Consider the following 21,156-nt stretch of genomic DNA (forward strand, 5'->3'; position numbering starts at 1 on the left):
GTGGAACAGATGGGAGCTTCTCTGGTCAGTTAAAAGATAACAGTCTGTTGTCTCCTCCTCCCGAGAGAGATAACAAATAATAAGTAATAGTAATAATATTACTATTATATTACTACTATATAAGTGCATATACCATGGTCCTGGCACTATGTTAAATGCTTTATATTATGAAGGTGCATATACCATGGTCCTGGCACTATGTTAAATGCTTTATATTAATCATCTCATTTAATCTCACGGCAACCTTATTTTATAGATGGGGCAGCCAAGAAACAGGTTAGGTAAGCTACTGAGGGTCACACAGCTCCAAGATGGTAAAACTAGAAATGACTGATGAGGCACTAAGTAAACCCCAGATCTTTGGTCTACACTACACCCAGCTAGACGGTCCCTCAGACACAATACAAGCAAAACGAGACTCCAAAGGACTAGAAATGAGGATTCCAGGCCAGGCGTGGTGGCTCGCACCTGTAATCCCAGCACTTTGGGAGGCCGAGGCAGGCAGATCACCTGAGGTCAGGAGTTTGAGACCAGCCTAGCTAACATGGTGAAACCCCATCTCCACTAAAAATACAAAAAAATTAGTTGGGCATGCTGGCGCACTTATAATTCCAGCTACCTGGGAGGCTGAGGCAGAAGAACTGCTTGATGCAGGGAGATGGAGGTGGCAGTGAACTGGGACTGCGCCATTACACTCCAGCCTGAGCAACAAGAATGAAACTCCATCTCTCTCTCTCTCTCTCTCTCTCTCACACACACACACACACACACGCACGCACGCACGCACGCACACACATACACACACAGAATGAATGAAATGAGGATTCCTGGGCTGCCCCCAGCTGACAGAAGTGCCAAGTCTCCCATCCTTTTTCTTTTTTTAAATCAGGAACCTCCCTCTCGAACTCACCAATTCCCATACCTCACCATCCTAAACTTCCCCCAGGGTCCCAGTTGGCCCATCTACATCCTCTCTAGCTCTCATATTAGCAGATCTCTAGTGATTAAACTGGTAGTGCTTCGGGTAATGGGTAAGTGGCATGGTCTCTCTTTTCCTGGGCTACCTCTAACCCTCACCTCCAGATTTTTTTATTTGGAATGGGTCCTTGGTCTGGCCCCACCCAGCATGAAGTCCCTATTCCTGCTTACCTCCTCCTGGGGGTGTCTAGCCAGGCACGAAGTCAGAGCCATTAAGGAACACTGAGTGGGGTGGGATTACCATGCTAATTAAAATGCAAATCAGCACCTGGGAAAGGGGTGGAAGGGATGGGGAGGTGGGGGAGTTGGAGAACCAAAAGGGAAGTGAAGGAATTGGACTGAGGGGAGCTGATTTCTAGATAACCAGAAAGCAGAAGTCCTGAAGTTGAGTGAGAAAGGTATTCCTCCTGCAGAATCTGTGGTGGGGGTGAGGGGTAAGGGTGCTGGTTTGCGAGGGTCTGCCATTCTATTGTCACCCACAGGGTGGGCCACAATGCCCTTCCACCTCCCCACCTGGAGGGAATAACTGACTCTGGACTAGGGGACCCTGTTGTAGGCCCTGCCGCCAAAGGCTGAACACAGGTGGGTGGGTGCTCACTCCCAGCCAGCCCAAGCACTAGAGTTCACCCTGTCTGCACCTACCAGCTCCTTCCTGGCTCCTGACTCACAACGCTAGATCACAGCTTAGAGTAGGGCTAGGCAGACCTAAGACCCAAATCCAGTAGTAACTCCCAGATTCTCTCTCAAAGCATCTATTTCCTAGAACTGGGAAAAGACACAGCTGATTGATAGCTAGAAACCAAAGGAGCTTAGCTTTTGGCTAGCTTGTAGGTGAGATTCCAATCGGCCGAAGGTAGGTTGACAGCTATTTAAAATTGCAAATCTCTTCCTCATCTCCCAACCTAACCCTCCTCCTCTTCAGGAAAGAATTTCAATTGCAAATTTATCTCTGCCTCAGTTCATCCTCCCCCCACCCCAAATCCTCCTCCCCTTTTCTTCTCAGAGCTTCTCCCATCACCCACTATTACAAACCTTTAGCTGCAGCAATTATTTTTTCACTTTTTTTCCCCCTCATTGCATTTTTACTCCTCCATCTTTCCTTCCTTCCCTCTCTGAATCTCTAGGTCCCTTTCTTTGTCCTTCCTACCTTGAACTGGAGACAGCGCAGAAATGGACAGGCCGAAGAGTTGTCCCACTCCTGCCACCCCCAGGCTAAGATTGTTGCTCATCCTCACCCATTGCCATTTTCCCCTTTAGTTCCCGGCCTTCCTAAGGGCATCTTTTATCCCTGGGGACACATCTCACATGTGGGTAAAGGGACAAGGCGACCCCTGAAAGGCCCTGACATTCCTGCCTCGAAGGAGGCAAGAGGAGAAAGGAGGAAGAAGGTGGATCTGGTGTAGGGTGGAGTTTGGGACAGTCCAGGAACGACCTGGGTAGAGTCGAGGGCCGGGGGGCCTCTGCGAAGGAGAGGGGTTAGGGGAGACAGCAGGCTGTGGCGGCAGCGTGATTAGAGAGGAGATTGATGTGAAGGGGCGCCACAGACGGCAGAGAGAGTCAATAAAACGAGAGGATCACATTAGAGGCGACAGAGAGAGCTTTAAATTACAAGGCTGCTGCCACTGAGGGGGAGGGGAGGAGGCAGGCCTGGAGCCAAGGGAGGGTGGAGAGTTCTGAGGGTATAGTCATCCCTGAGATGAATCTTGCAGCTCCAAAATGGCCCATAGTCTCCAGAGCTCCCTGCTGCCCCTTCATTCCACCCTCCTCCCCTAATGCACTGTTTCCTCACAAGGCTGAGGAGGGGACGAAGGTGACGATGGAGATAAAGGTGTGGAGAAATAGAAGACATTTTTTCCTTTTGGTATTGCCCTCTTTCTCTGTCCAGACCCAAGTCTCTGTTTACTCCTCAGGATGAGAAAGGGAGGATGGAAGTGCTACGTTCAAGACTCAGCCTGGGAGTTAATGCCCTACAAACAAAAACATACACAGTCATAATTACTGAGCTGCAAATATTCTTCTATGGGAGGTGGGAAGATACACACTAGGACCCAAAAAGCTACCGAGAGAGAAATGTGACGAGACAGAGATAAGAGGCTCAGATGTAAAGTTGCAGAAACACAGGTGGAAAGCAGAAAAGGCAGGCTCTGACTGAACAAGACAGGGGAAACACAGTGAGACTTAAGAACCAGAGAATTACAAGAGCCAAAGGGCATGGGCAAAAGGAAGAACCACAAAACTGAAGTGTGAGAAAGGAGAGAATCTGCTCCTCGCTGAAGAGGAGCCAGGTCGTGGATTCAGGCTGACGGGCAGAACTGGAGGCAAAGCTGACAAGGTATGCTTCCTCTGATCCCCCAGCGAGACCAGGACTCCCATGGGTACAGCCCCCTCCCACTTCTGGCTGATGAAGAGAGGAAAAGACACACTACTGCTCCCTAGTGGTTACAGAGGGACTATCACCAATGAGAGGGTAGGACTAATGCAGCCTGGCTTTTTCCTAACACCCCACCAAAAAAAAAAAACCTCTCCTCTCCCTTTTCTCCAAATCCAACTCCATGGCAAAGGCTTTCCAAGCAAAGTCTATCAGGGCACCGTCAAGTTTGCATACAATGATTTCCACTTCAGGGCCTTCCAAACAGTTCTGAGTTTTTTATTTTTGGGGACAGGGTCTTGCTCAGTCTCCCAGGCTGGAATGCAGTGTCACCATCTTGTCTCACTGCAGCCTCTGCCTCCCAGGCTTAGGTGATCCTCACACCTCAGCCTCCCTCCCAGTAGCTGGGACTATAGGCATGTGCCACCATGCCCAGGTAACGTTTGTAAAGATGGGGCTTCACCATGTTGCCCAGGCTGGTCTCAGATTACTGGGCTAAAGCAATCTGTGCGCCTTGGCCTCCCAAACTGCTGGGATTACAGGCATGAACCACCGAGTCTGGCCTTCCAAACAGTTTTGCCTTTCACTTTTCTAAATGTTTAATCTACCCGTTTTCCCTTACTCAGAGCCACTTTTAGGACCTTTTTCTTTATTCCTCTTAAATAATTGCCTAAGGCATTTCACTCTTATATACTCTCCCTGTCCTCACCTTTCTCTCCTTTTTGTCTCAACCTGTTGATTACAAGAGAAGGTGACCATGGAAAGAAGAGGAACAGGAAGGATGAGATATGTGTACCCCTAGTAAGGGAGATTGTTTGATATAAACAGCAAATAAACTATAACTAGATGAGCTTTATTTTTAAGGGCAATGGAAGAACATGGGCTTTGGATCCATGCAGAGAGAGCCAGGTTCAATCCTTGCTCCACCACTCACTAGCAACTTTGGGAAGTTACTTATGAAGCCTTAGTCTCCTTATTTGGGAAAATGGGAATAATGATATTTTCCTGACTCGGTTGTGAAGACCAGAATAGGTAATATGTAAAGTGCATTTACTGGGTGTTCAATGAGGGTAGTTCTTTCCCTCTCTCTTGGCTGTTTCCCATCATAGAGTAGAGCAGTGTTTGCACAGAGGCTGACAACTTTCTTTCTGTTCACCACCACCCCCACTTTTTTTTAAGACAAGAGTCTCGCTCTGTCACCCAGGCTGGAGTGCAATGGCACGATCTCCACTCACTGCAAACTCTGCCTCCCGAGTTCAAGTGATTCTCCTGCCTCAGCCTCCTGAGTAGCTGGTATTACAGGCGCCCACCACCACGCCCAACTAATTTTAGTATTTTAAGCAGAGATGGGGTTTCGCCATGTTGGCCAGGCTGGTCTCAAACTCCTAACCTGAGGTGATCCACCCACCTTGACCTCCCAAAGGGCTGAGATTACAGGTGTGAGCCACCACACCCGGCCTCTGTTCACCCCTTTCTTTTTTTTTTTTTTTTTGAGATGGAGTTTCACTCTTGTTACCCAGGCTGGGCTGGAGTGCAATGGCACGATCTCGGCTCACCACAACCTCCGCCTCCTGGGTTCAGGCAATTCTCCTGCCTCAGCTTCCTGAGTAGCTGGGATTACAGGCACGCGCCACCATGCCCAGCTAATTTTTTGTATTTTTAGTAGAGACGGGGTTTCACCGTGTTGACCAGGATGGTCTCGATCTCTTGACCTCGTGATCCACCCGCCTCGGCCTCCCAAAGTGCTGGGATTACAGGCTTCAGCCACTGCGCCCGGCAATTCACCCCTTTCTTGACCAAGACTCATCCTCTAATCTCTACCCTTTTCAACTGAGGGCAAAATCTTAGGTGGCCAGGATTTAAATCTAGTCTACTCAGCCATGGAGTTCACTTCTTACTTAGCCCTCTTGATTGTTGGCCTAGAGATACCCATTATTCCAGAGCAAAGAGTAGAAGTTTTGCCCAGGCTCACACTTGCACAGAAGCATCTAATACTTGGATCAAAACTATTCTGGCCTTTCCCTGCATGTCTTCTTTTTTTCAAAGATCCTTTCCAAGTCATCCCTGCATTTAAAACTATCATTTTCTCTATCTCTACATCTTAACTTCTATATTTAAAAAGAAAAACAAACAGTACTTCGAGTCTTCCCTTTTAATTCTACCTATCTCTCCTAGACCTTTCCTCTTCTATAAATATTTAAGGAGTGCTTACTTTGTGCAAGATAAGTTTTGTCCAAAAGAGAGGGAGACAACCAGTATGGCAGAGAATGAGACAAGCAGGAAAAGGAGTGTTGTAGAGGGCAGAGAAAGATCGATAAGGCAGAGAAGAGGAGGGAGGAAGAAAGGAAGGAGAGAGGGAGAGGTCAGGAAGTGAGGAGGAAGATGAAGCATTTGCATATATTCAATCTTTTCCAGGCCTCCCAGCTCTGGCACCAGATTGGGATAGTGGCCTGTCCCCAGTGAGAGGGAGATAGCAAGGAGTCTGTGTCCTATACTTTTGCAAGATGCTTAAGGTAGGCATGAGGAAATTGGGTGAGGTGTGAGGAGAAAAGGGCAGGCTCAGGGAGAAGATGGGGGTGGTAGGGAGCAGACAGGACAAGGGAAGCGGCAGACGAAACAACACACATTCACATTTGCACGGATTTGCTGAGGTGTGCTGCAGAGTGTCTGCTACTGGTGGGGGCAGTATCTCCCTTGAGGACTTGGAAAGTGTTGGATGTGTTAGGACAGCAGTGTGGAGCTGCTGTGCTGCACAGATATGTGTGATTTTATAGTACACTGGAGAGGCTCACATCCTGCTGGATGTGGTTCTCATGTTCTACACACCACAGGCTTAGACAACCACAGGCCAGCTCAGATCCCTTCTTCTATATGAGCACTCGGTGAAGAAGAGACAGGGAGTTGTTCCCTTAAAATCAGAATCAGGATCCTTTTTGCTCCTGGCATGGGAGACCGCTGAAGAATCTGGTCTCCCAGAACTTGGAAAGAAACCATCCTAAGTGACTGTATATGTAAATAAGTCTTTCTGGTTATTTTATTTTGTGAACCTGTGTGATGTAATGACTACATTTAAGTGCTATTACAAACAACTAATTGTAATGATAGTTAATAGCTAACATCTTTAAAAGTTTGCCATGGCCAGGCACGGTGCTAGGTCCTTGGCAAGTATCACATCACCTAATCCTCCACTACAATCTGATGCAATAGATGCAGCTCTGTATTCATTCCTAGTTTACAAACATGGAGATGGACTTAGATGGGTTAAGTAATTTTTAAGATTTCCCACTTAAAAAGAACTAGAGGTTGGAACTCAGGTACCCTGATGTCAGTGCCTCTGCTCTTGGGTTAATTTGTAAGCTTCTGAACTCTGGCTGGTATGCATTTTGAATGAGGCCTTCTAAGTCTGATTGTGTTACTCTGTGTGTCACCATGATAGCATATGTGCTATCATGCTCCTCTTTGAGCTTGAAGGTGCTAGATGGCTGTCTTCCATTTGGTTTGTTCTTAGTATAAGATGGGCCAGAACAGGACCACCGCTTTGTGCAACTCCAGGGCATGTCATTCATACTGCATTCTCTGCAGGGGCACTGGCCATGCCCTGTGTGAAGGAAGGGAAGGAGGGGAAGGGACGGGAGGGGAGGGGAGGGATCGATAATGGCAGGTAGTGTTATTTGAATGATATACATACCCATTTGTGACAATATCTCCTAAAGTTGAAGGTCTACACATGTATATCCATATTAGCATATGAACTTCATCAAACAAGCAGTCTGGTGTTATTTAAAAACAGCCGTTAGGGCCAGGTGCAGTGGCTTACGCCTGTAATCCCAGCACTTTGGGAGGCTAAAGCGGTGGATCACTTGAGGTCAGGAGTTTGAGACCAGCCTGGCTAATATGGTGAAACCCTGTCTCTACTAAAAATTCAAAAATTAGCCAGGTGGCATATACCTATAAGCCCAACTACTCAGAAGGCTGAGGCAGGAGAATTGCTTGAACCCGGAAGGCTGAGGTTGCAATGAGCCGAGATTGCACCACTGCACTCCAGCCTGAGCCACAGAGCAAGACTCCATCTTGAAAAAAATAAAGAAATAAATAAAAACAACCTTTAGGGGTTGAGTGGGCATGGTGGCTTATGCCTGTAATCCTAGCACTTTGGGAGGCCGAGGCAGGTGGATAATGAGCCCAGGAGTTTGAGACTAGCCTGGCCAATATGGTGAAACCCCCATCTCTACTAAAAATAGAAAAATTAGCCAGGTGTGGTGTGGTGCATGCCGGTAGTCACAGCTACCTCAAAAAAGCTGAGGCAGGAAAATCACTTAAAAACCTGGGAGGCAGAGGTTGCAGTGAGCTGAGATCACACTACTGCACTCCAGCCAGGACAACAGAGTGAGACCCTGTCTCAAAAAAACAAGAAAAACCCAATAGCCTTTAGAGTCAGACAGACCTGGAATCAGATTCTATTTCTGTACCTTAATATGTAAATGACCTCAGGTAAGTTGTTTAAAGTCTCAATTCAATCCCTTCATATAGAGAATGGGGCAGACCGGGCACGCGCCTATAATCCCAGCACTTTGGAAGGCCAAGGCAGGCAGATCATTTGAGGTAAGGAGTTTGAGATCAGCCTGGCCAACATGGTGAAACCCTGTCTTTACTAAAATTACAGTAAAATAAACTGGGTGTTGTGGCGCACGCCTGTAATCCCAGCTACTCAGGAGGCTGAGGCAGGAGAATCGTTTGAACCCGGGAGGCAGAGGTTGCAGTGAGCTGAGATCTTGTCACTGTACTCCAGCCTCGGCGACAGAGTGAGACCCTGTCTTTTAAAAAAAAAAAAAAAAAAAAAAAAAAAAAAAAAAGGAAGGGGGAATAGTACCTCCTGGAGTTGTATCCACTGAGAGGATCATCACTGAGATTGGCACTCTGGATGTAATCAATAAATGGAAATCACAATTATTCATCCATGTGCCCTGTTTCCTGTGTTGGGGGTATGTGTATGTTTGCTGTTTTTTGATTGTATGTGGGGAAGCTGGTAACCTGGCTGTAGCCTTGTCCCAGTACTTCTTTGGGGTTGGTGAAGGTGCTCGTTCTCCCTGGCTGGATTTTCCCAGGCCCTCCGTGTACACTTGTGTGGGCCCTGTGCTTCCCGTTCGGTAGCAGGGTGTCCTGTTCAGTGTGTTGCCTGGAGCCTGTCTGTGGTTGGCCTGGCTGGCTGGCGCGGGTGTGTTTAGGGTGGTGGTAATTACTGGGATGGCCCAGCCCTAATGAGTGTGATCTCGTTACACTCTTGCTGCCTCTAATGGAGCTAACCTCATTTCACAGCCATTAGAGATGGAGATGAGGCCCCGCCCACTGGCCCTGCCAGCTGCAGCTTTTGCAGCCCTGGCCACGTTCTTTCCCTGTAGTTCGCTATTTCTCCATTCCACTTCTCCGTCTCCCTCCTTTTTTTCTGCCCTTCCTTCCAGGTTTCCCTTTCTGTCCTCCATTGTTCTTTTCCCTGGCTGTTTTTATGCACCCCTCTCCTCTTTCATTCTCTTTTCCTGTCTCCCTTCCTGCTCCTCTCTTCAATTCCTGGGTTCCTCTTCTCTTAGAATGCTCCCTTTTTTCTCCCCTAGTCGATTTGTCCTCCACATTGCTATTTCTCCATCCTCTTTTCCCTCCACCTCCCCCCGCCCTTCGCGACTCCTGTCTCTCCCCTCCCCCACATTGCCCTGTCTGGCCAAAGGACAAATCTCAAGGGGAAACCAGCAAAGACAAACAAGGAGCAGTGACTTCATTATCGTCATTAATTTGCCACTTCAGTTCCTCCCATAAGGGTCAAAGCCAGCACGGCTTGAACTCAGGACTGACACGTAGGCTGAGACCACGGCCTGGCTTTTCAGCTTTACTTCTCAGACAACCACTCGTCCTCCCTCAGCTGTCTTCATTTTCCTGTGGGAGGTCAGGCTCCCTGTTTTCTCTCCAATTTCTTAGTCCTCACAGCCTACTACCTTCCTTCCTTTCTCATCTAAATTGTGGCCATCTCCAAGTCATGGGTTTTTCACCTTTGACTCCTATCTCTGTCATACTCTCCCCCAACTTCTCCCTGCCTAAATCTTTCTTGAACCTCTTATCTTTCCCTGGCCTTCTCTCTTCCTAACCTCAAATGCATTTCTTTCCCTAAAGCAACAGTATTTATTTGTAGGTTTGTGGAAACCACATAGCCTGAAGAAGCTGGAAATCAGAAGAAGAAAAGCATCTGTGGCCCAAGCAGACCAGTAATACAGAACACAGAGATGGTGGGGAGAAAGGCAGACAACTGCGATGGAGGCAAGAGGTCTGCAAGTAAAGGGGAGCAGCAAAATCTAGACCCATGCTCATGGCCCAGGAAAAAAGAAGACAGAGGCTTAAGACAAGGTGAAGGAAAGGGGATCACAAAACAAAGAATGAAGTCTGAGGATGGAAATGGCGTTTGCTCCATTAGGTCCTCGGGGAAACACAATCTAACACTCCTGGCCCACCCTCTGCCCTCCTTCAATGAGAAGCCAAACGACTGGTAATTGACTCTTGACCTTAGCCCAAGCCTAGTCCCAAAGGGAGAGGTGCAGGGTAGTTAGCAATGACTGGAGGAGGCACTAGGGAAATGTGCATACATGAAGTTAAATTCCTGCCCACACCCACTTGCACCATATCAACATGCTTCACAAGACCAGACCTTCCATGCATAAACCTTCTCTCTGCAGAGAGGTCTTGCACACCCCGGGACATTCATGTCTTTCCGATTGCACAGGACCCTAAGCATGTGACATTCCAGTGGTTGGCCCTGCTGGGAATTCCAAGGCCTGAACTTTAGCTTTGATGTAATCTCATGTTCCTGCCAAATATAGAAAGAGGGCTTCTATTCTCTCATTAGACTTTTGGAGATAAAAATTGCGGATGGGTGCTGAGCTGTCTCAGGAGGAATTGGAAAAAGAGATCTTCCTCCGGTGTATGCAGCCACCATGCCAGTGGTACAGCTTGGTGACAGGACTGTGAGTGGACATCAGCCCTGTCACCCCTTAACAACTGCACATGGGGGCCCTGGTCTCTGGACTAGTTCCTATCTGAGGAAGCCACTAAGAGCCCATGGGATTACCCTAGAGGGCTGAAGTTACTTTTAAATTTTTCACCCCTGCCTTGCCAGCCTGGGGAGGAAGAATGGGCAGGAAGTTCCCAGGGACTTTCCCCAGAGAGGCAAGGGGCTCTAGGAATGTGGGTGTTGGGATGACTGAGCTTAGTGTGAGGAGCTCGAGAAGAAAGATGGAAAAATCAATGAAATGAGTTTCTAACGGTGAGGTAAAGGACCGCCGTGTCGACAGCCTGTCGCCTGCTGCAAAATATGAGCTGCCCAACTCCGTGGCGGCGGCTGACAGTGTAACAGCCACCACTGTCCTTCCTTCAGGACCCCTGCCTACGAGCCCCTTCTCTAGCTGCCCTGGCCTTTCTTCTTATAGCCAGATTGTCCTCCAGTGCTCCCGGCTCTCTCCCATCTTCTTTCCTACATTTCTCAACCCATTCAGGGTCTTTTTGGCCCTTTGTCAACCTCATGATTTTTGATTGGGTGCATCTTTCTCCTCTATAGATTCTGTGTATTTAGACCTGTTTCTGCAGATTTTGCTCTGAGAGTTGTGGTGAGCTCTACATCTCTTGCCTCCTCCTCTTCTAGATACCTCAGGAGTCTCAACAATGGACAGTCAGACGTCAAGGCCATCCCTCAGAGGGTTTTCTACTTCAAGATCTGGGCACCAGTAACTTCTGCCTCCTCTGGCCTTTTGGCCCACATGACCAATGCTGACTTCCTTGTATTAATAATTACCTGGATGGGGATCGGTGTTTAGAATGGGTCTGGTATTGATTTATGAACCCTTTATTTGTGGCCATTGTGTGTGTGTATGTGTATATGCATATATATATATATATATATATATATTTATGGGTATTGTAGTTTCATGATTGGGAATGGGGTGGGGATACTACTTTTTTTTTTTTTTTTTTTTTTTTAGAGGGGGGTTTTTGTTACCCAGGCTGGAGTGCGATGGCTTGATCTCGGCTCACCGCAACCTCTGCCTCCTGGGTTCAAGCAATTCTCCTGCCTCAGCCTCCCGAGTAGCTGGGACTACAGGCATGCGCCACCATGCCCAGCTAATTTTTGTATTTTTAGTAGAGACGGGGTTTCACCATGTTGACCAGGATGGTCTCGATCTCTTGACCTCGTGAGCCACCCACCTCGGCCTCCCAAAGTGCTGGGATTATGGGCGTGAGCCACCGCGCCCGGCCTGGGATGCTACTTTTAATTCAAATGTGCCAACTCTCTTTGGAAACAACTCTCAACATTTTCTGGAAACCACCTCCTTTCTCTTCCCTCCTCCACATCTTCCTCTTGGGCTCCTAGGGCTGTTCATTCATATTTTTCTCCAATTATCTCTACAAAGACTGCACATCAGCCCTTAGAGGTCCCCTGGCTGCCTCCAAGTGTGACCCTAACCTAGTCTCTCCTCTCTGCCTCAGATCTCACTGTCACTGGTTAACTACCCTCGAGCCATTCCCTCCTGTTTCTGATTTCCCAGTTTGCTTGTTAATGTGGACTACGGTGGGGGTATTGGGTGAAAGTTAGGTGGTAACTCTTTCCCCGAGCCTCTCCCTACTAATTCAACATCTGATCATTAGATATTTATTGAGACTTTTCTGTGTGACACTGTGTTAGGTGCTGGAAAACAATCAGAAACTAGACAGATGTAGCCACTTCTCAGATGCCCATGTGACCAACCCTGAGTGTCTTACCAGACAGCTTAGTCTCTCAGACTAGGGGACTCTGTCCCATTTTCCCCCTTCCTGTATAGCCAGATTCTACTGTGCCCTCTGCATTTTACAAGTCTTCCCTTTTCTCAATCCCTAAATGAGTTTACACTCTCACATAGCCCTGACCCCTTCTCTCTGCATTCCAGCTTTAGTCTTCATTCCTAAACCCAAAGCCATTACATTTTCAACAACTCTCCTCCCTGCTCACAAAGCCCTTTTTTCACAATCTGTAGCTGCCATTTCTAGTCCTCCTCTGCCGTCTCTGTCTGCCTTTTGATCCAACCATCCCGACCTCAATGCCCTGTCTTAGGTTCCTTCCTCTTGCTCCTGTCAGGCTCTGGCAAACCTCAGGCACTCACAAACAAGTTATTTGTGACAACTGTTGTTCTGAGCTGAGAACAACTCCAGGGAGGCAACGTCAAGCTACCAGAGTCAGAAATCCTACAAATTCGACGCAGGCCCTGGCCCCATAGGTGATACAGCACCCCAGCAAAGCAGCAAGTTGTTCTTGTATGGGTCTCAAGGTAACACCAGCTGCCTCTGACATCATGGAGGGAGGAACTCTGTCAGGTTGCCAAGGCAATACCAGCAATTTATGACATTAGAGGCTTGAGGTCTCTGGTTTTCAGGGGCTGGGAAGATTCAGGTTCCTCTCAGCTGAAGTATATGGGAATTCTACTTTTTCATCTCTTTGCTTGTGTTCTGGCTTGGGAATTTGAAATACAAAGGCTTTGGTAGGGTAGCGAGTGATTAGGCCAATGAAATGAATGCTGGTGAGGTTCTCTCTCCTTCTCTCTTCCAGATATTTCTGCTTTCTCTCCCTCTCTTGGGCATTTCTCTCTTCTGGAGCTTCGCCCAGTGGTATTTCTGCTATTTCTGCTATGCTTTTTTTCCACCCCCTGCAGTGCTCTCACTCTCTTTGCATCAGTCACGCTGTGTCCTCCTCACACCAGAGGCATTTGTTTCCTTTGATACCTCATCCTCTCCTCTTTTCCCCCTACCAAGCTCTGCGCAGCTCTGATCTGCCTCAGCACTCCTTCGTTTGCCATCCATTTACCTCCTTTGTACCATACTCTCTTCCCACCTCATCTTGTTCGGCAGTTCCTCCCTTCCCCCACTTTACCATTGTATTAATTTCATAGTGCTTTTTCTGTTGACCTCCTCTTTAGGAATATTCTATTATTTCTCTTCCTTTTACCTTCTGTATTGCTATCAACACGTTTTGTTTCATTCTTCCAATTTCTTATTGATCACCCCTTGGTCCTCCCCTGCCCCCCAGTCTGCACAGATTTTCCTCCCTCACATCATACATTTCTCTATCCCATGTGTTTATTGCACTGACCACCCCTTCCTTTCTGTAATTCAGTTCACCTCTGAAATCTGCTATCTTCTGCTCATTTCTCCCTCCTCCTTTTACCTTTCCAAGACCCTGAGATTTGGAAAAACAATGATGGGCTAAAAACCAAGGTAAACTCTCTAGATCCTTTATCCACCTTTACTGTTCTTCAGGCTGAAATGAACCTGGCTCCTCACATACGATAGCTTTTATGACACTAATAAACACTGCCTCATAAAAAAATGGTGCTATGATAATAGCAGGGGCCTAGGAAGAAGATGAACTAAAAAGTGAAGAAAAAGCAACTGATATCTAGAATGAACTGAAGGATGAGGGGCAGCTAGGCAGGGAGGAGCTTAGAGTCCTAGGGAATGTCTCCTTACAAAATCAAAGTTGACAGTTAACTGACATAATGGCACTGATTGATGAAGGGGTTATATGCCCCTGGAAGCCCATTAAATTTATTTCTTGGCCTGTTAATGTGCCTTCACAAACCGTACCCCGCACCTCTCCCAGCCCCTTGCTTGCTGGTACCTTCTGCTGCTGGGGTTAAAATGCTGGGTAAGAGGGAAAGGGATAAAAGAAACTTAGAGTGATCAAGTAGAAAAGGTAGGAAGAGGGCAGATTATGGGAACAAAGGTGGAAACTCTTAAGAGATAATGGGAGACAGATGGAAAAAAGGGATGAAGCAAAATGGGGAAATGAAAAATATACAATGATAAAGTGGGGGAAGGGAGTAAAATTAAGTCAGCAGGGAAAAGGTTTGTGGTGGGAAGCTCCTGGAAAGGCAGATGACACAGGAGACCAGAAGGTGAGGTTCTGATGAAGGAGTCAGGCACATGGCAAAGGGGATAGTCAACAATGTTAGGAAGTTCCAAAGCTTCCCTCGTGAAGGTGGAAGAGGAAGCTGTCCTGGCCATGCTGAAGGCACTAGAGGCTTTGCTCCATCATCCCACTCCTCCAGGCCCTGACTGTGACCACCACAAACATGACTGATAAGCAAATTCCAAAGTAACCTGAAAAGGCCAGAGATATCCAAACAGCTTCTGAAGGAGCGGGCATGGAGTCCTAGACTGACAGAACAGGCAGCCAAGGCGTGACACATAGTGACAGGGACACAGGAGAGGATCACTCGGATGGGAAGGGTCACAAGCAGAGAGAGTGACATACAGACCCAGAGACGGATAGGGTGGAAGAGATGAGTGAATAACAGCAAAATCAAAAGTCAGGGACACATGGACAGAGATCAGCGGGGCTACAGGCGCAGCAAGAAGCTTGGTCCTGTGCTTCATAATGACAGGGCTACTCAGAGGGGCAGCCAAGAGCAGATGGGGGTGGTGGAGGTGGGCGAGCAGGACAGACACGCTTCACCTTGAATGGGGCTGTAGCCTCCCCTCACCTACTCAACCCTTTCAAAAAAAAAAAAAAAAAAAAAACAGGAAAGAAAAGCCCAACTTCAGCCAAAAACCAACGAAGATTGAGGGTATCCACGACCCCTCCCACTCCACGCCCCAGCACGCTAGCCCATCCATCAGCCCGCGGGCCGCGGTTCTCCCATCCCACAGCCGGCGGTGGGCCGCCGGGACCCAAGCCCCTCCAGGCTGACAGCTGCGAGCCCTCACACTCACCGGGCCTCCCCTTCCCTCCGGGACCCCCGCTCCCTGCACAGCTCGGCGCGGTCCGTCTAGGCTTTCGATACCCTCCGTCTGTCCGGCGGGCCTCTGCCTTTCCCTTTCCCGTTTCTCCCTCCACCCCCGCATCTCTCGCTTCCCCCATCCCCGCGCACGCCCTCTCCCTCCCACACCCCTGTCTGCTTTCTCCCAGGGCTCTGGGTCTGTCGGTCCGTCCGTCCTTGTCCCCTCCCCCAGACCCTTCCCATCCCTCTCCGTCCCCTCCAGCAGCAGTCTCCGAGCGCCTCCTCTCCCGTCTTGAGCTTCCAAAGAGCAAGGAAGGGAAGAGAGAGAGGGAGAGGAGAAAAAAACCAACCCAGCAGCATCGGAAATCGATGCACTTACACCTCAGCTGGAAGCAGGGACGGGAGTCGAACCGCGGCCGCCAAGCAGCGCGAGGCGGGGAGGGGAGGGGGCGGCTCTTGGAAGGGACTTCTCCGATGTGTTGATTCCTCTTTTTTTCCCCTCCTCCTCCCTCCCTCCAGCGCTCGCTCCGGGGCGTCGGGGACGGAGATGGAAAAAAAAAATAAATAAATTCACGGAGGTGAGGGAAGTGAAGGAAAATAATCAATGCTATTTGGCTGCGGCTGAAGTGTTTCCCCGGCTTCGTGAGGGGGTTTCCATTGATTCACCCTGGGCACTCGCTCGCTCCCTGCCTCCTCCTCCTCCGCCTCCTCGCCCTCCTCCTCCTCCTCCTCCTCCTCGCCCTCACTCCTCCGCCTCATTCACTGGCTGGAGTCGTGGCGTCCCACACAATGGAATAATCAATACCCAGGCGCCCGGGGCGGCCCCACTGAGCAGGTGCAGCGGCCCGCCCGCCGCGGCGGATGCCGGGAGTTGTAGTCTGTTTGCGCCCGCCCGCCTCGCGGGACCCAGGGCAGGGGCAGGCCGGCCAGCCCACCAGGCCGCCTCCTCTACTCTGGCTCCAGTTCCAAGCCGGTGCCTGCAAAGAGGGCAGACCCCTTTAAACTCTTTCCCGTCTCCTCTGCTTTTCATCCTGTGGCCTGCAGAAACCATACATGTGTTTTGTCTTGTTTTAAATCAGCTTTAGAACTAGCCCTAAGCCGCCCAAGGCTTCCTTTTTTCCACTCCCTTCTTCCTGCCTTATTATTCCCCCTCCCTCCCTATTGGGTACTAGAACCTTCACCACAGCAATTAGTCCTTGGTCTCTGATAGCTTCTGCCTCCTCTAAGCGGTTACACAGTCCCCTGAACTGCATAGGGGGAGGGGAGATTCTGGCTCCTCCTCCTCATCTTCAGTTTATCAGCTCATTAAGTGCTCTTGTATTTATTTATTAATTTATTTTGAGACTGAGTCAATCTGTTGCCCAGGCTGGAGTGTAGTGGCTCGATCCCTGTTCATGCAACCTCTGCCTCCCAGGTTCAAGTGATTCTCCTGATGCAGCCTCCCAAGCAGTTGGGATTATAGCCTCCCAGGTTCAAGTGATTCTCCTGACTCAGCCTCCCAAGTAGCTGGGATTACAGCCTCCCAGGTTCAAGTGATTCTCCTGACTCAGCCTCCCAAGTAGCTGGGGTTACAGCCTCCCAGGTTCAAGTGATTATCTACCTGATTCAGCCTACCAAGTAGCTGGGATTACAGCCTCCCAGGTTCAAGTGATTCTCCTGACTCTGCCTCCCAAATAGCTGGGATTACAGCCTCCCAGTTTCAAGTGATTATCCTGCCTCAGCCTACCAAGTAGCTGGGATTACAGCCTCCCAGGTTCAAGTGATTCTCCTGCCTCAGCCTACCAAGTAGCTGGGATTACAGCCTCCCAGGTTCAAGTGATTCTCCTGCCTCAGCCTCCCAAGTAGATGGGATTACAGGTGCCCACCATCATGATTTGTTAATTTTGTATTTTTAGTAGCGATGGTGTTTCACCATCTTAGCCAGGCTGGTCTCAAACTCCTGATCTCAGGTGATCCACCCACCTCAGCCTCCGAAAATGCTGGGATTACAGGCGTGAGCCAGCACGCCCAGCCGCTCCTATATTCTAATAACAATAATTTCTAATATTTCTTGAATGCACAGGGACAGTTCCAAGCACTTTTACATATATTGTTTACTCCTCTCAATCCCATGAGGTAGATACATTTATTAGTCCCATTTTACAGTTGAGGAAACTAAGGCACAAACAAGTGAATTAACTGGCCCAAGGTCCAATGGCCAATAAGTAAGTGAAGCACCAGGACTCAAAAACCTCCATGGTCTGGCTCCAGGGCCCACATTAGCTGCTATAGCCTACAGGTCTTAAACAACAACAAAACCCTGAAGTTCACATGAAAAATAAAGAGAGGCCAAGCGTGGTGGCTCACATCTGTAATCCCAGCACTTTGGGAGACTGAAGTGGGTGGATAACGAGGTCAGGAGTTTGAGGCCAGCCTGGCCAATATGGTGAAACCCCATTTCTACTAAAAATACAAAAATTAGCAGGGTGTGGTGGCAGGCACCTGTAATCCCAGCTACTTGGGAGACTGAGGGAGGGGAATCGCTTGAATACGTTGCAGTAAGCTGAGATCACACCACTGCACTCTAGCCTCGGCGACAGAGCAAGACTCTGCCTCAAAAAAAAAAAAAAAAAAAAAGGAGAGAAAGAAATGAACATTTGGAGTTTATACTATGTGACAGTTTATTTCTGAATCCTCACAGATAACTGAGGCAGGGCACATTTTCTCAATGAAAAAGCAGAGGCTGGCTGGGCACTGTGGCTCACACATGTAATCCCAGTACTTTGGGAGGCCGAGGCGGGCAGATCACCTGAGGTTGAGAGTTCAAAACCAGTCTGACTAACATGAAGAAACCCCGTCTCTACTAAAAATACAAAATTAACTGGGTGCAGTGGCATATGCCTATAATCCCAGCTACTTGGGAGGCTGAGCCAGGAGCATCATTTGAACCTGGGAGGCAGAGGTTGTGGTGAGCTGAGATCGTGCCCTTGCACTCCTGCCTGGGCAACAAGAGGGAAACTCTCTAAAAAAGTCAGCCCAGTGTAGGGGTGCGCCTGTGGTCCCAGCTAATTGGGAGGCTGACGCGGGAGAATCGCTTGAACCTGGGGGGCAAAGTTTGCAGTGAGCTGAGACCACGCCATTGCACTCTAGCCTGAGTGACAGAGTGAAACTCCATCTCAAAAAAAAAAAAAAAAAAAGGGGAAAAGCAGCAGAGGCTTAGGGAGTTGGAGTAGCTTGCCAAAGGCCACACATCTAGAAAGTGAACCCCTGGTCTGGCTCCAAAAACTGGTCTTTCCATTCAAATAAACTGCTGCCTTTACCCCACTGTATTGGACCTTCTAACACAGGAAAAATTAGGTTTCCATCCCAGGTTAACAAAACTGGAAAGCAAAAAATGGATGAAAAGCAGACCATAGGAGCTGGGGTTGCTCCCCTCCCTAACCAACGATGCTTAACATGGAGTGGGGCCAGGGGTCCATCTAAGCTATCCCAAGTTCAAGATGCCATTTGTTTATTTATTTATATATAGGGTTTTGCTCTGTTGCTGAGGCTAGAGTGCAGGCAGTAGCAGGATAATAGCGCACTGGCCTTGACCTCCTGGGCTCAAGCTATCTTCCTGACTCAACCTCCTGAGCAGCTGGGATCACACCTGGCTAATTAAAAAAAAAATTTTTTTTGGTGGCCCGATGCAGTGGCTCATACCTGTAATTCTAGCACTTTGGGAGGCCAAGGTGGGTGGATCATCTGAGGTCAGGAGTTCAAGACCAGCCTGGCCATCATGGTGAAACCCCATCTTAAAAAAAAAATAAATTGGCCGGGCGCGGTGGCTCAAGCCTGTAATCCCAGCACTTTGGGAGGCCGAGGTGGGTGGATCACGAGGTCAAGAGATCGAGACCATCCTGGTCAACATGGTGAAACCCCGTCTCTACTAAAACTACAAAAAATTAGCTGGGCATGGTGGTGCGTGCCTGTAATCCCAGCTACTCAGGAGGCTGAGGCAGGAGAATTGCCTGAACCCAGGAGGCGGAGGTTGCGGTGAGCCGAGATCGCGCCATTGCACTCCAGCCTGGGTAACAACAGCGAAACTCCGTCTCAAAAAAAAAAAAAATAAATAAATAAATTTTTTTTGTAGAAACACAGGCTTGCTATGTTGCCAAGGCTGGTCTCAAACTCCCGGCCTCAAGTGATCCTCCTGCCTTGGCCACCAAAGCGCTAGGATTACAGGTGTGAACCAATGCACCTGGCCAAAATGCCACGTCTTTATTTATTTAGAGACAGAGTTTCGCTCTTGTTGCCCAGGCTGGAGTGCAATGGTGCAATCTTGCCTCACCACAGCCTCCGCCTCCCGGGTTCAAGCTATTCTCCTGCCTCAGCCTCCTGAGTAGCTGGGAATACAGGCATGCACCACCACACCTGCCTAATTTTGTATTTTTAGTAGAGATGGGATTTTTCCATGTTAGTCAGGCTGGTCTCAAACTCTTGACCTCAGGTGATCCACCCGCCTTAGCCTCCCAAAGTGCTGGGATTACAGGCATCAGCCACCATGCCTGGCCAATGCCATGTCTTTAAACCAGTGTCCTTCTCTCCATAATACCTCCCACGGGTCATGTGTTTCCAGAAACATACTGGTGAGAGGGCAAGTGTTGAGAATATGGCACTTCTCACCCATCATAGGAAGGAGTTCAGGAGTTAAGAGCCACTGTTCCTCAGAGAGCTTCCTCACACGGAAGGTCAGACTTAGAGTCTCCAGATAACCAGAACTATGGTTAAGTCCTCAGAGGGAGTAAGAAGGAATTAATATTTTGTCTCCCAAAGCATTCAAAGGGCTGACCCCATGTCTTCCTGTATTTTATTTTTTGGGGGACAGATCGAGTCTTGTTCTGTTGCCCAGGCTGGAGTGCAGTGTCGCCATCTCAGCTCACTGCAACCTCTGCCTCGTGGGTTCAAGCAATTCTCATGCCTCAGCCTCCCGAGTAGCTGGGAACACAGTGCGCCACTACGCCGGGCTAGTTTTTGCATTTTTACTAGAGACGAGGTTTCTCCATATTGGCAAGGCTGATCTCGAACTCCTGGCCTCAGATGATTCGCCCACCTTAACCTCCCAAAGGGCTGGGATTTCAGGCATGAGCCACCACACCGGCCTTTCTGTATCTTAAATGAACATGAGTAGTTCTACACCCGACAAAAACTGTTTAGGGACTGCTAGAAACTCTGACAAGCTCCTCAGTCTAGCACTCAAGGCCTTTTCCTCAACTGGATTTCTAGCCTGGTCTTTTACTTACATACTGCCCAGGTGCTCTCCAGTTTCTGGGCCTTTGCTTAGGCTATTCCTGTCTCCATCTAGGTCTCCAACTGTTGAAATCCCATCACATCTTTAGTCCCGGGCAAAATATCACTTTATTCTCTGACAGAAAGTTTATCACCTGCCCTTACTCTAAAAGTTCATGCCAGGAGGTATTAGATCCCCTCTAATACTCCAGAGTAGCCAAACTAAATTATGCGCTACCGCCACCCTTTCCCCCAACTTCGCCACCATTGCCACTGGCCTGCACTTAGCTGGCTGCTATAGTAGATACCTGCCGGACAGGGTGAGTAGCTTGTATTCCAGGGCCATCTGCCTGCGTTGGGGGTCCAGCGGGGAGGCGCTGGAGACGAGAATGGGGCTTGAGCTCCTTGCACCCTACTCTCCCCGCCGCCCTGTTAGGTATAGTGCTACAAGCACCAATTGCAGCTTTCCTGTTACCATAGCGACGGGCGGGGCGCGAGGGCAAAGTCTCCCCTTGGAACTACATCTCCCATCATGCACCCGCGCCCCAGGGTGCCTGGCTCAGCCTCAGGCCTGAGACCTGTTCCAATCCCCCGGAGCCCTTAGGGGCCGACAATGAGAAGCAGAGCTTTAAGAGGCGGCCTCGCTCCCCTGCCCACCGCTGGGGTTGTGGCCTCCCATAACATAGCAGATTCTCGAGCCCTGGCCTGCCCTCGGCACCGCCACAGCGGGCCTAATATGGCCGCTGGTGCTGGGGCCGGCCGGGCGCGCAGAGAGTCCGG

The 21,156-nt window shown here is 49.1% G+C and overlaps 2 protein-coding genes across 7 annotated transcripts in view; one reads left to right on the forward strand and one right to left on the reverse strand.

Moving 5' to 3' along the window:
• The window catches only part of ZFHX2 (zinc finger homeobox 2), a 36,335-nt gene extending 15,562 nt beyond the window's left edge, over nt 1-20,773 (reverse strand). Inside the window, exons 1-2 of the mRNA XM_032265472.1 lie at nt 20,685-20,773; nt 15,509-16,167 (exon numbers count right to left, since the gene is read on the reverse strand). The gene's annotated coding sequence lies outside the window, so the exon portion shown is untranslated. The remainder of the gene's footprint in view (nt 1-15,508; nt 16,168-20,684) is intronic.
• THTPA (thiamine triphosphatase) overlaps nt 1-21,156 on the forward strand; it is a 48,107-nt gene that overhangs the window by 23,663 nt on the left and 3,288 nt on the right. The window lies entirely within an intron of this gene.

This window comes from Sapajus apella, unplaced genomic scaffold (assembly GCF_009761245.1).
Source record: "Sapajus apella isolate SASKATOON/1434 unplaced genomic scaffold, GSC_monkey_1.0 scaffold151, whole genome shotgun sequence".
In the NCBI taxonomy this organism is placed as follows: Eukaryota; Metazoa; Chordata; class Mammalia; order Primates; family Cebidae; genus Sapajus; species Sapajus apella.